Here is a 14,350-nt window from a genome sequence, read left to right on the forward strand (position 1 = left end):
TCTCTTTTCACACATTCATATATTCATTGTAAATTCTCTATTCTTGGTGGAGAAATGTTTTTTTCCTCTAAACAGCAAAATATTAAGAAAATGAAAAGATATCTGCTTTAGCTTTTTTTTTTTTCTTTTTCTTTATTCTCTCTCTCTCCTTTCTGTAATCTTCTGTTGCAGGTGAAAAAAAAAAAAAAATCTGATTCATACCACCCATCTAAGAGAGAAGAGTCATATTTTGCTATCTCTCTGCCCTTTTTACCATCCAGGCTGCTAAAATCCTTATTAATGAATTTATGGAATAAGTCTTGCTTGTCCTGTCATTGCTGCCCCACAGAGATACATGTTTTGCATACCTGATTCTGCACCTAAACAATAGCCTTTCAGACAAGGTGATGGGCACAGCAGAAGGGAAGATGGCATCAGTGCATTTGACTCTGCCCCATCATGAACTTAGGCTGGGAGATATGCAAATGCTGCATTGCCCCTGGTGTGCACACCTCACAGACACTTCAAGATAAGTAGTGGTTATGCAACATGACACTTTGCCCCAAACCAGCTTTCACCTTGTGCTTCACTGAAGAAGCAGCAATCTGTTCTAATACTGGAGCATGATCAGCCTAAGGAAACCCTTGAGACAATTGTTCAGTCCCATTTCTTCTTACTCAGGAACTTTTAAGGATAATTTGTCTTTATGCAATTTTCTTCTTACTAGATAGTTTTAGAACCTAATCCACATGAAACATACTTCCAGATATAATTTCATCAACATTAATAGGAGTGATACCGCCTGGACACATCTAGATTTACTCATTTCCACCCACCTCCTACTGGCCCATTCTGCTGCTTCTGTTGAGACAGAACATTGATGTCATCTCACTTGGCCAAAGTAAAAGCACATCCAGTTCCCAATGTTCTCTCATCTCAGAAAGCAGATAAATCTTTCAGATGCTTAAGGAGCTGCCTTCAAACTTCTACCACCACGCTGGCAGTGAAGAGCACAAGAAATAGGGTCCATATCCTTTCTCCAGTTCGGGAAAGATGAAGAGAAAGACTGACATTTTTAAAAAAGAAACAAAAGTCTAAATCAAGCCCCTCTACTTACTCGCCAAGGGACCTGGACATGCCTCTTCATCCTTCTGAGCTATAGTTTCCTCATCTGTAAGGAAGTCGTAATATTTATTCAAATACTAGTTGGGAACCAGAAGCAACTGAGGTTTTTACAAAGTATCTTTATGGTTATTGGCACATCAAAGCTCTCAGCCTGAAACACTTCACCTTCCCTTTCTCTGGTACCTTTGAACTTAAGCATTTCCACCCAAGGTAGCCTCAGGAATCAATGCCACCTGTGTATCCAAAAGAAGTTATTTGTAAAAGTTTAACCTAATAAAACCCCTGTCATCCAGAATCTGTTAACATCTAGAGTTAAATAAATATCATCAAAATAATACATTGGGGAAAAATACAGAATACACAACCAATGGACTCCACAGAAGGCACAATAGGGGTTATATCCATGAATAAGAGCTTGAGAAAATCAACGTATTCAGTCCAGCGTATAGGCTGTATCAATTCCACTATTACCAGCAGATAAAAGAATCAAGGGGATATTGGACAGACCCAGAAGGCAATTAAACATTGGTGGTTAACATGCCTAAGTTTGGAGTCAAATACAACTATATTCCAAATCTAGCTCTACCACATACTAGCTGTGCCATCATAATCCATTTAACCTCTATAAGCTTCAGTGATTTCTTCTGAAAAACAGGGTAAGAAAAATTTTTAATTTACAGGCTTATTTTTGTGAGTAATAAAAATACTGTAATGAACAGAGTTCTGCGCAGTATCAGCCAAGTAACAAATGTCAATAAATGACACCAATTATTATTGCTGTTTCTTTATTTTTTTTTCTTTTTTCTGGATACGTAAGGTCAAATCTGATTCACTCATAATCACAGAGCTCAGTCTTCTGAGCTCCAAATGCATAGTCGGAACCCAGTGCTTGGGAGTAGAAACAAAAGAAGAACAAAATGCTCTTTTCTGATGCATCTTCCTCCTCCCTTAAACAGTCAGGAAACAACATGGTAAGCATCCGTGAGGCCATCCAGAAACACCTCGTAGCTTGGAGTCCATGCTCAATAGCCATCACATACAAGTGTGAATTTTGTAAAGCCTGCTTCATTTGAGCTCAACCATGAGCTTCTCTTCTAGAGTGGAACTGAGATACTTAGCCATGCAACCAATGGGGAAGCTTTAATTTTTGTCTTAGTCAATTGGCTGGCAGGATAGTTGAAATCGTAGTACTTACCAAGGCCATTCTTTTTAAAAATTTATTTACTTAGAGAGAGAAAGAGAGTGCGTGTGCAAGTGGGCACCTTAGAAAGCCAGCGCAGGGAGGGGAGGGGCAGAGCAAGAGGGAAAGAGAGTCCCAAGCAGACTCCATGCTGAGAGCAGAGCACCACATGGGGCTTGATCTCAGAATCCTGAGATACAAACCTAGCCAAAAACAAGAGTCCGATGCTTAACTGATTGTGCCATCCATCCAGGCAACCCAAGGCATTCTTTTAGATATCTAAAAAGATTGGAAGTCTCTATGTCTGGGTTATATGGCAGTTATTCAGAGTGAAATCTACCAGATGTACCAGTAGTTTCCTGGGTGAAAGCTAAATAATTTTTTCAGAAGGATCCCATTTTGGGGACGTCTGGGTGGCTCAGTCGGCAAAGCGGCTGCCTTCAGCTCAGATCATGTTCTCAGGGTCCTGGGATCTAGGGCTTGCGGGGAAGCCCACTTCTCCCCTTGCCTCTGCTCTTCAGCGTGCTGTGCTCCTCTTTCTCTAATAAATAAATAAATCTTTAAAAAAATAAAAGAAGGATCCCATTTTTCCCTATTTCATGGGAACCAAGATTGAACATCTCAGCCCCAGTTTAGGGCAGTGTGGTATAGAACAAAACCAAGGGAAATATTTATTATATTAACTGCTTGGTGTGAATACCAGTCAGGAAAAGAACATGTGGGAGAAAAAAAGACAATGAACAAACTCAAAATCTCAATGACTAGCTCTTGCTGATCCGGAACCAAATGTTCCAGGAGTCAACAGCTGAAAATACTTTACTAATTTTACATTATTTTTGAGTAGCAAGCATATATGGCTCTTCATGTTATTAAATATTGTGTGTGTGTGTGTGTGGTGTGTGGTGTGTGTGTGTGTGTATAAAACATCTTGGGGAGGCCAACATAGCATGTGACTGAAATACTGTGAAATTTTTTATAAAATTTATAAAATTCAAATGCGAATGCCTTTAGGTTTTGTATACCAATGTTCATAACAGTTTTAGGGGCGCCTGGGTGGCTCAGTCCGTTATGTGTCAACTCTTGATTTCAGTTTAGGTCCTAATCTCAGGGTCATGAGATCCAGCACTGAGTCAGACTCTGTGTTCAGCGGGGAGTCTCCTGCTCCCTCACCCCTACTCCCACTCGTCCTCTTTCTCTCTCTTCTGAAATAAATAAATAAATTCTTTAAAACAAAAACACAAATGTTTATAACAGTTTTATTTGTAAAACAATCCAAATATCTGTCAGCTGATAAATGGATTTAAAAAAAAAGGTAGCATATCGGTACATGGTAGTAAAAAGGAATGAATTAATAATACACACAACAACATGAATCAATCTCAGAAGTATTATGCTGGGTAAAAAAGGCCAGTGAAAAAGTCTGCATACTCTATAAAGATGTTTATATGACTTTCTGGAATAGGCAGAAAACTGAAGCAATTGCCAGAGACCAGGTTGGAATAAGGATAATCTGCAAAGGGGCAGGAGAACTTGGGGAGGAAATATTATATATCTTCATTTTGGTGGTGGTTATGAAAACTCATAGAACCCCCACTAAAAAAAACAGATGAATTTTACTGCATGTAAATTATATCTTGATAAAAATTAAATTTAAGGGGTACCTGGGTGGCTCAGTGGGTTAAGGCCTCCGCCTCTCTGTCAAATAAATAAATAAAATCTTAAAAAATAAATAAAAAACATAAAATAAAATTAAAAAAAATACCTATGGGGTTTAACAAAATTCCATGAAGAAATCCAGCATTTCAGGCATAGCTACAAACTGTGGATCCTTCCCGACGTGGCCCTAACAGACCGAGCCAGACCTTATTGAGTCCTAATTACCTGCTGGTTGACCAGGCCTTTGATCACTTTCACTTGGCCTCAGTACACAGTTGAGAGCACTAGTGAAAGTAGAAACAATAGGTAGAGCAGTAATATTTTATCTCCGTTTATTCGTCAGTGCTTTGTGTATATTTTCTTCCCCTTCTAGAACACCAAGGCCAGTGTCTTTCCTCTCCTAGTCCATACAGAAAGAAAAGCAAAGACTGAAAAATGCCACCGGCTTAAGCATGAGGCAGAACTTGTTTGTTTTTAATTAAGATATAATTGACATATAAGTTTATATTTGTGTCAGGTATAAAATATAATGATGTGATATTTGTATATATTGAGAAATGACCCCTACCATAAGTCCAGTTAACATCCATCCCCACCTACAGTTACAATTTTTCCTCTTGTGATAAGATCTACTCTCTTTACAACTTAACATATACAATATTATTATTAAGTATAAAAAATTATAGTCACCCCGCTGTACGTAATACCTCCAGGACTTATTTCTTTTGTAACTGTAAGTTTGTACCTTTTGACTCCTTTTACTCATTTTGCCCACTTTCTACCACAATCTCTGGAAACCACAATCTGTTCTCTATATCTGAGTTCATCTTGTTATTTATTTTTTTTTTTAAAGATTTTACTTATTTGACAGAGAGAGATCACAAGTAGGCAGAGAGGCAGGCAGAGAGAGAGGAGGAAGCAGGGTCCCCGCCCAGCAGAGAGCCCGATGCGGGACTTGATCCCAGGACCCCAAGATCATGACCCAAGCTGAAGGCTCAGGTTTAACCCACTGAGCCACCCAAGCGCCCCTCATCTTTGTTTTTGTTTTGCCTTGAGATCCCACATGTAAGTGAGATCACAGTGTCTTTCTCTGACTTATTTTACTTACCAAAATGCCCTCAAGATTTCCTTCTTTTTTATGATTGAATAATGTTGCATTGTGTATCTATATGGGATCTTTTTTATCCATCCATCCACCGACACACATTTGGCTTGCTTCCTTATCTTAGCTATTGTAAATAATGCTACAATAAACACAGTGCTGCTTATATTTTTCAGAATAGTATTTTTGCTTTCTTTGGACAAATACCCAGTAGTGGAATGACTGGATCACACGGTAGTTCTATTTTTAATTTTTGAGGAACCTCCATACCAGTCTTGTAGTGGCTCCACCAATTTACATCCCTACCAGCAGTGTCCATGCTCATCAGTACTTCTTATCTCTTGTCTTCTGGATAATAGCCATTCTAATAGGTAGAAGGTAACGCCTCATTGTGGTTTTGATCTGCATTTTCTTGATGATTAGTGAGGATGTGGCAGAATTATTTAAATGAAGTTTTCATCACCTAGTCCAAATTGAGAGGTCCTCTCAGCGAAAAATACACTCTGCATATTCTGAAGATTTGGTACAAAAATTGCAAAAAACTCATCAATTTTTATATTGATTTTCATGCTGAAATGGTAATCTTCTAGATATGTTGAATTAAAATATATTTTAAAAATTAATTTTTCTTTACATGTTTAATGGGCTCTAGAAGATTTTAAATTACCTATGAAATTTAAAATCTGAAGTTTAAAACTTCACACTATATATGAAATTTTGTGACTCATATTTCTATTTATTGATAGCACAGCTCTATAACCTTGGCAAATGACTGAATTTCAGTTTCCCTGCATTTAAATTATAAGGATAAAAAACAATGAAAGTTAAGTTAGGGTACTGTCTGGATCTTAGGGGACTTCCATAAATGGATGCTATAATTAACATGAAGCTATAGATTTAAGTAGTTGTTTATGTACTTTACATACATTGAAGAAATGTCAAATTATTAAGTGACCATAATATAAAGAAATAAGTTTAGGTAGAGTACAGCCGGATTATAGGGTTTAATTACTGTAGAGGCTGCTTTTAGAGCAACAGGCTTGAGCAATAAAAACTTGAGCAAGGCAAAAGGGCCCACAGTGACCACTGAGCTGAATGCAAACAGGCTTATTAGGCCATAACTGACTAATGGGCTACTTACAATAGGGCACAGTTACCAAAAAAGGGAAAATTCCATACTTCCCCATTCCCCCTCACTTTGCTCTCATGGCAGACATTCTCCCCTTTGCTGTCTTGCCCACTGCTCCCGTGCAGTGTGTTCCCTAAACTTTTCTCTTTTTTGTTCTGCCGTGGGTGAATTCTTTTACCTTGGGCACTGCTGGCCCCCACCAGTTCGGGACACCCCACAAATTACCTCATTCATGGTTCATTCAAAGGCAGATTCTGGGGCACCTGGGTGGCTCAGTTGGTTAAGCAGCTGACTCTTGATTTAGACTCAGGTCATGACTTCAGAGTCGTGGGATTGAACCCTGCATGAGGTTCTGTGCTCAGCAGAGTCCGCTTGTCCCTCTCCTTCTGCCCCTCGTTCTCTCTCTCAAATAAATAAATAAATCTTAAAAACAAAGTTCTTGTGGGCAAGTTAGAATTGGCACCCAAAGGTAATAAATGGCTGTAGTGAGGGTGTTATATGAAGGGACTTTGAGGAAGAAAGTCAGTTTTCTAGAGCTTGGGAGAATTGAAGATTTGAGTGGTTCTAGGAATGGTAGAATGACCCCGTGAAACACCCACAGGTCACAGAACCTGAAAGGGCAAAGCAGCATACTGAAGCCCAGGGAGCTGGACAGGAGCATGGAGCTTAGGGTCGTGGGGAGCCCCAACCTCAAGCTTGGCACAGAAAGAATATGGAGATCAAGCTGAGAGCACAAGGAGAGGGACTCTGGTGGACTGAGGATAGGGATCCTTCACCTTTATTTCTGGACTAAATAAATTCAGACACTTCAGTATAACCTCAAGGTAGGAAAGGAAAGTCTCCCCTGACCTACACCCATGCACATAAGACATCAAAATGCGCACGTAGATGTACCACCTCTGGCAAGCGACTGGATTGTTTTAGAGAAATAAAGGAACGTTACGGTTCCTGCACCTCGAGTTCTGTCTCTCGTAATCATGGTGGATCCCCATATACAATTTTACATACTCATAGGAAAATATTTTGGTATTGTTAAAAACAAATTCTGGGTAAATTTAAAGATCTAATGGCTTTAGTCAATGATTCATGAATTCGTCCCATCTAGCAAGTAGGAGGAGTTACCAAGGAGTTGTAGAAAAAATGGAAGATTCTTATAGGAAGGAGGTAGGGCAAGACATTATTTGCAAAAGAAAGGTTTAGGGAAGGTCACCTTCCCTTAGGAGAAGGATGGGGGGGGGTCTCATCGTGTAGATTACCTCACTAGTACTCATCAGGAAATTCCAGATAGATTGGCTTAAAATTCCACTCCTGGGAGAGGCTGAAATTATGGGTAGGTTAGAGAGTAAGTCTCGGTGAGGCTTAACATAAGTGACTCCATTTGGGGCCTGTTTCTTTATAAGAGTATGATCTATTTTCAAGTGTTATCATTAGTTGTTTCTTAGCCTGGGGTAGAAACTAGAGGGAATTTCCAATGACTATTGTGTTACTTTTCCATATGGCTTGGGGACAGTGGAAAATATGCATTGCTTTAATAAGAATAACAATAATGTCTTACATTTCACAGAAAGATCCCTATTAAGAGTTGTCAGCAATACTTCTGGGACCTTCTCAGACTTAGGTAAGAGCTTGTTTGTTATTCTCCTGAGGGTTCTCAGAGTATGTCCTCAGATACTTGGTTTGTGGCTGCTAGTTACAGAGGACAACCTTGTCTCTGCCCCAACCTCATTGGCCTCATTGATAAGGATGTTACCACGTGGAAGGCGAGGGGCTGGGCTATAAGCTTCAGAAGTTCCTCCTTGAGGAACAGAATATACTTAAGCCCATCTCTGTCTATCAGTTGCTCACGTAGCTCAGGCATCAATTTTTTGATTGAAGAACTCTTTCCAGGAACTCTGCAGGAGTCAGTTCCTTGTTTCTGCTGTATCTTGCTCCTCTGGCCATATTGGTTCAGGGCCAGACACCTGATTCTAACAAGAGCACTGATTTCTGTCTCCCAAGTTATCTGTGACGGAGGCAAAAAGAGTGTTGGTCCTAGAGAGTCCCAGGAGTCCCAGCCATGCAGATGTAGAACTCAAAAGCAGCAGAAGAAACTGGAAAGCAGAAAGATGGGCAGATGGAAGCTGAGTGAGAAGGGGCAGGGTAGAATATCTATCCTGGTGGCTCAGCTGTGCCAACATCTGCTCTCTGCCAAAGAGACCCCCTGGTCTTTGGGTTCTGTGAGACCCAAGGTCTGTGAGACCTTTGTATCTTGTGTTGGGGGCAAAAATTCCTGTCCTCTCAAAGGTTCTTTTAGCTGGACTAAGAATCAAATTGACCTGAGACAGAAAAAAAAAAAAAAATCAAATTCTATAGTGTACATATGGAGAATCCACATAGACATGGAAATTCCAAAGGCAGGCAAAATGGAAGAAAGTGAATATTTTGCTTCCTTCTTAGGTTTTTTTCAGAATAAGGGCTATCCTCCTAGATAAATTTTATTAGAGTAACCCATCTATGTAGCAAGGCATACATCTGTTTATCAAATATTTACTTTTTTGTCTTCCTGGGAATTATATCCTTCCCTCTGAAGTCCCAAACTCCTACCCTTTTCTCCTTAGTTCTGAAAAAAACCTTCTAATTTAGATTCTTCTATGTAGTAAAGGGACAGGCAAAAGTTTCTCTTGAGTCCACAGAATCTCAGTTAACTTCAACTCAAAATAATCCACATGTCAAAATGGCCAACCTTAGGGCAGTCTGCCCTCGATTCTTACTTGTAATAATTTCCCTCCTTTTGCTCAAATTAAATCCCACTGGTTTCAGTTGCTTCTCGTCCATCAAAGGGTCCTAAGAGGGAAGCAAAATACTCACTTTCTTCCATCTTAAACAAACAAGGAACAATCCTCACTTGGGAGAGCCCATAAGTAGTAGGAAAATTTTCTCCTCCTCTTTTTACCTGTGATAAGGGATCATAATATCTCATTTCTCTGCAAACATTATGAATTTATGGAAAAGACCAAAGAACTTTGCTAGAGATTTTTGACAAGCAGCATGATTGTTACAGTGCTCTGACAACCCTATGTAGATTGTCCATTCCCCTCTCTGCATCCTTTGGCTTTGTTGCCAGCTAGAGTTGATGCTGACACTACCCTACTTTCATGCATGTCGTAACACAGAATAATTGCATCCCATTTTTTAGCCTAAAACAGAATAATAATCTGCAGTACCACTGTTAGGAAACAGGAGAGGGCGCCCTAAGAATATTTAAGAAGTGACAAAGAGCCCCCCCCCCCCCACCTCTTAACAACTTTAAATACTACAATAAATGCTTTCTCCCAAGCACAGGAAAGCAAAGCATGGTCAGTTTTGCAACTAACATTATTCTGCAGAGCCACATGACTAAGGCACCAAGAGAAAGAGTATCTAAGTCACTCCCTCAGAAAAAGACATGGCCTAAAAAAATAACTTAATATCTGCCAATATGTTTGTAGTCCCAAATATAATCTGATTTTCTGGTGGCTTACTAAAAAAAAAAAAAAAAAAGAAAAAAAAAAGGATGGTCAGAAATTATTTCTTTTTAATGAATACAGAGAAGGAAATAATAAAATCAGCATTTATAGAAATTTCCATATGCCAAACACATGTTTATGAACATTATTTTATTTGATATTCTATAAAAACTCCTAGAGGTAGGTACTCAACCTCCCCCCACCCTCCAGTAAACTAAGGATCATTTTAACTAGCACCCCTTTCACTTGCTCCAAATAGCCTTCTCCATAACAATAGGTCAGAAATAAACACATAGATTATATTGAATTAAGCAGTTAGAGAAAGAAGGAGAGAGTTGAAGATAAAGAAGGAAGGATAGGACCAGGGCTGGGGGAGAAGGTGGAGGGAAGCTAGAAGAGGGAGGGATGGAGCGAGGGAGGGACAAGACAGAACAGAGCCACAAAGAAGGAGGGGCGAGGCAGAGGGGGGGGGGCGGGTGGATCAGGAAAAACTCCTGAGCCTTCAAAAAGACCTTCATAGATCTGAGTGACTAGCCTGCACTTTATTTTCACGCACTCTAATAGCCCCAATACACTTAGTTCTGAAGCCCCAAATAGGCATCAGACAATATCAATGTAGGCTACAACGTCCAGGAGTGAATGTTTAGGAGAGAGCCAAATGCAGCTACAGGAAGGGGGAACAATCAAGGGAGGGGTATTGATTTAGCAAGCTCTGAAAGCCACCTTCTCAGAAAGGCTTTACCAGCCTCCAGCTGTTCATTAGTTAATGAATATGAAATATTGACTCAAGGATGGCCCCACAGGTGTTCAGGAAAACAATCTCATTTTCAAACCAGTCAACTGCACATAGCTTGAGGGTGGGGGAAGGGAGAGATTTCTTTACCAACCCCCTCTCCCAGAGCCTCAGGTTGAGGTGGGTCTCTGGGTCCAGATTCTCAGCCTGCCCCCACACTGTGGGGGAGGGCCTGAAGTAAAGACAATGAGGCACAAGTGTTCCTGTCCTCTTTCTTACACTTTAGGAGAGGGGCAAACTGAATCCCAAGGTTTGGTAATTGTGATAGGTAAAATACTTAAAAAAAAATTAATTCATGAACTTATTTTCAAGTGTATTTGGAGAAAATAAACTTCCACATAAAGCCCTCAAATTCACAAATATTAGAGTAAAGCCAAATGAGGCATTTGTATTTTCAAAGTAAAGTAGATATTTTTTAAAAATTATAATAGAATGGCACCTGGTTGTCTCAGTCAGTAGAATGTGAGACTCTTGATCTTGGAGTTGTGAGTTCGAGCCCCACATTGGGTATAGAGATTACTTAAAAATAAAATCTTTAAAATTTTTTAATAGATATGACTATAGATATTGAACCCAGACTGTTAACAGCTTAAGTTTGAGAAACACAGATTTAGAGCAGATGAACCAGGAGTATTGGAGAATAGATAGATGGATGTATAATTGAGTCAGGAATGTTGGATAGATGGATGAGTCCATGGATGGTTGGCCAATTGGATGGTTGGATGTGTGATAAATCAGGAGTGCCCGCTTACGATGTTCCTTTAGCTTAATTATTTTCTAGTGCAAAGTGGATGACATTGGATTGAAGGGAAGAGAAATAGTTCATCTGGTTTTCAACTAGTGTACCTCAACAGATAGATGCAGGCCAGTCCCTTCAGAAGTGGTCTGGTGACCTATGTTAAATTGTTTATTTCCTTGTGATTCAGAATCTCACCAAAATTGTTTAAGAGTGTGGGTTCTGTGGTCAGATTTTTTATGCTAAATTGTAGCTCTTACTTGCTGTTGACCTTGGGCAAGTTGCCTTACCAAGCAGGGCCAAAGTCCCCCCACTTGTAGAGTGAGGTCAATTATAGCACCTACTCCAGAGGGTTACTGTGAAATTTACAAATAAAGGCAGGCAAAACAATCAACCCATAAAATCCAAATTGACATTAACTGATGAATGATTTTGTTTTCCTGGAATTAAATTGATGATGTTGAACCCAATAAAATGAAAAGATCTTTCCATGCTTTAAGTTTCACTTGTCAGTTTGACTCTTTCAATTTCAGCTAGCATTATTATCAGTTCTGCCCCCCCATTTTAGCAATAAAGTTATTTTTAATCTCTAATGATTAGTTTGATGATGTATTCAATTTAATCATGTACCCCCAAAATACATACTGAATTTTTAAATAGCTATCTAATGAAAAATTTATTTTGACTTATATACTACTTTAAAAATAACTTTTTTTGTAGGCAGCCTCCAAAATAGTTTCCAATTATCCCTCCTTATACCCATGCCTTTTGTATTTTCTTCCCCTTGGGTGTGGGCTGGACTCAGTGACTCAGCTCTAATAAATAGATGGTGGCAAAAGTGATGGGATATCACTCCCATGACTAGATTACAGAAAACTCTGCTTTCCATCTTGTTTGCTTTCTCTCTGTCTCTCTTTCTTTCCCTGCCTCTCTCTCTCCCTCTCATCCTTGCTCCGAAGGAAGTGAACCATCATGTTGTGAACAGCCCTATGCATAAAGGTTCTCATGGCAGGATCTGGTATCTCTGGCCAATAGCCCATGAAGACCCAAGAGTTGCCAACCCAAGTGAGTGATGGTAGAAGAGGATCCTCCTCCAGTAAAGCCTCGAGGTGCCTACAGCCCATCTGATCTGTGATTACAGTGTTGTGAGAGACTGAGTCAGAGGCTGTGCCTCACAGAAGCTGTGAGATAATGTTTGCTGTTATAAGCTGCTAAACTTGGCGATAATTTGTCATGTAGCAATGGAGAACTAATACATCATCAAAATTGAAGAACTCTTTTAGAATCTTTGAGAAACATGGTACTAAGAACACCAAGGTTCCTCTATCTTTTGTGCATGTGAGCTTTGGCAAGTAACTCACTTAACCCTTCTGACTTATATTTCCTAGTCTGTCACATGGGAATACTAAAACCCACAACTCCATAAAATTGTTCATTTATTTAACCTTTTCTATAAATCTTGGAAGAGAGTTTCTTACTCCACAATGTGGTTCATGTAAGGACAAGCTCTCCATTTGCTCCTGTCATGCATGTGGAAAGGAAACACCTTTGTGAGGCTGTGGAAGGTAAATACCAGTTTTTGAAATGTAAACTTTGTTTTGGGAAGACTAAACTTTGATCATTCAGTTTAAATAGGAATTCAAGTGCAGGGGCACCTTGGGTGGCCCAGTGGGTAAAGCATCTGACTCTTGATTTTGGCTCATATCATCTTCAGGGTCCTGGGACCACCCTGAGTTGGGCTCAGTGGGGAGTCAGAGTGAGGATTCTCCCTCCCCTTCTTCCTCCTCCAAGGTGCATGCTCTTTCTTTCCCTCTCTTTCTCTGAAATAAATAAATTATTCTTTATAAGTAAATAAAGAAATCAAGTCCAATATGTATAAGCCCTCCTCAACTGTTATCTCCTCAGGAAGGTCTTCCCTGATAAGCTTGGGTGAAGCAGCTTTCCTCTACTCTCTAACAAATATTCCTGCTCGCATCTTTTCACTGCATTAAGCCATAATGGAATTTATTGCATTCATTTGGTTCCTTTGGGCTCCTCCCTCAAGAAAGATAATTTTTTGAGGGCAGTGACCTCTCTGCCTTATTCATTGCTAGAGCATTACCAGCAGGAAGTAGGAGCTCATTATATGTACTGCCTTCCTGACAGGGGTAGGAAATGTGTTTGCTGCCTTCTTTATCTTGTCAAGAACTAGTTGCTGAGCCTTTCTGGTGAAGTACTTGATTGAAAGTAAAGAAATCATCATTATGTTCAATTTAGGACTTTTCTGGTTTTCATAGCATTCAGGATTGGTTACAGGAGAGGCTCTGGATAGAAGCCAGGGCAGAATTACAAAAATCATTTGCAAGATCTTTAGCCCCAGAGGCTTTAGAATATGAGAGACGGACCAATAGCCTTGAGGCCCTTCTACAAGCTAGCAACACCCTTTGAAACATTTCAAAACATTTATTATTTCAAGAGGCCACTCACTCTGGTCTTTTTTTTTTTTTTTCCCATTGTTACCATTTGTTCAGGAAATAGACCCATTACTGGTTTATGGTGTCTAAATGCAGATTTTCAGAGCCTTCAACTGAGAGAATGAAAGCCTGACTTCCAAAATTCTTATTTGGACATGTTAATTTTCCTCCACTGAACCTCCATTTATCCTCCTCCTACTAGAACATATCCTTTGTTTAGTGAGTGAGTGAGTGTGTGTGTGTGTGTGTGTGTGTGTGTGTGTGTGAGGGGGTTGGTTAGGGAGCTGTGAAAAGGAAGAATGAAGGGAAGTGTGGATATATTCAGGGTGTTTTTAAGTACCATAGTTAGAAAGTGTTTTCATGTAACATTCTGGGAAAAGTACATGACTTATGTCACTTCATTTGAGGCTCCAAAATGATAGCATACAGTTGTATTAGATAAATTGCTTTAGAAAGAGGGCTTAAAAAATAACCTCCACTCTTTTTTTTTTAAGATTTTATTTATTTGATAGAGATCACAAGTAGGCAGAGAGGCAGACAGAGAGAGAGGAAGGGAAGTAGGCTCCCCACTGAGCAGAGAGCCCGACGTGGGGCTCGATCCCAGGAACCTGGGATCATGACCTGAGCCGAAGGCAGAGGCTTTAAACCCACTGAGCCACCCAGGCGCCCCACCTCCACTCTTTTTAATTGCAAAAACTGCACTAAGCCTTTA

Source organism: Lutra lutra, chromosome 1, assembly GCF_902655055.1.
Source record: "Lutra lutra chromosome 1, mLutLut1.2, whole genome shotgun sequence".
In the NCBI taxonomy this organism is placed as follows: Eukaryota; Metazoa; Chordata; class Mammalia; order Carnivora; family Mustelidae; genus Lutra; species Lutra lutra.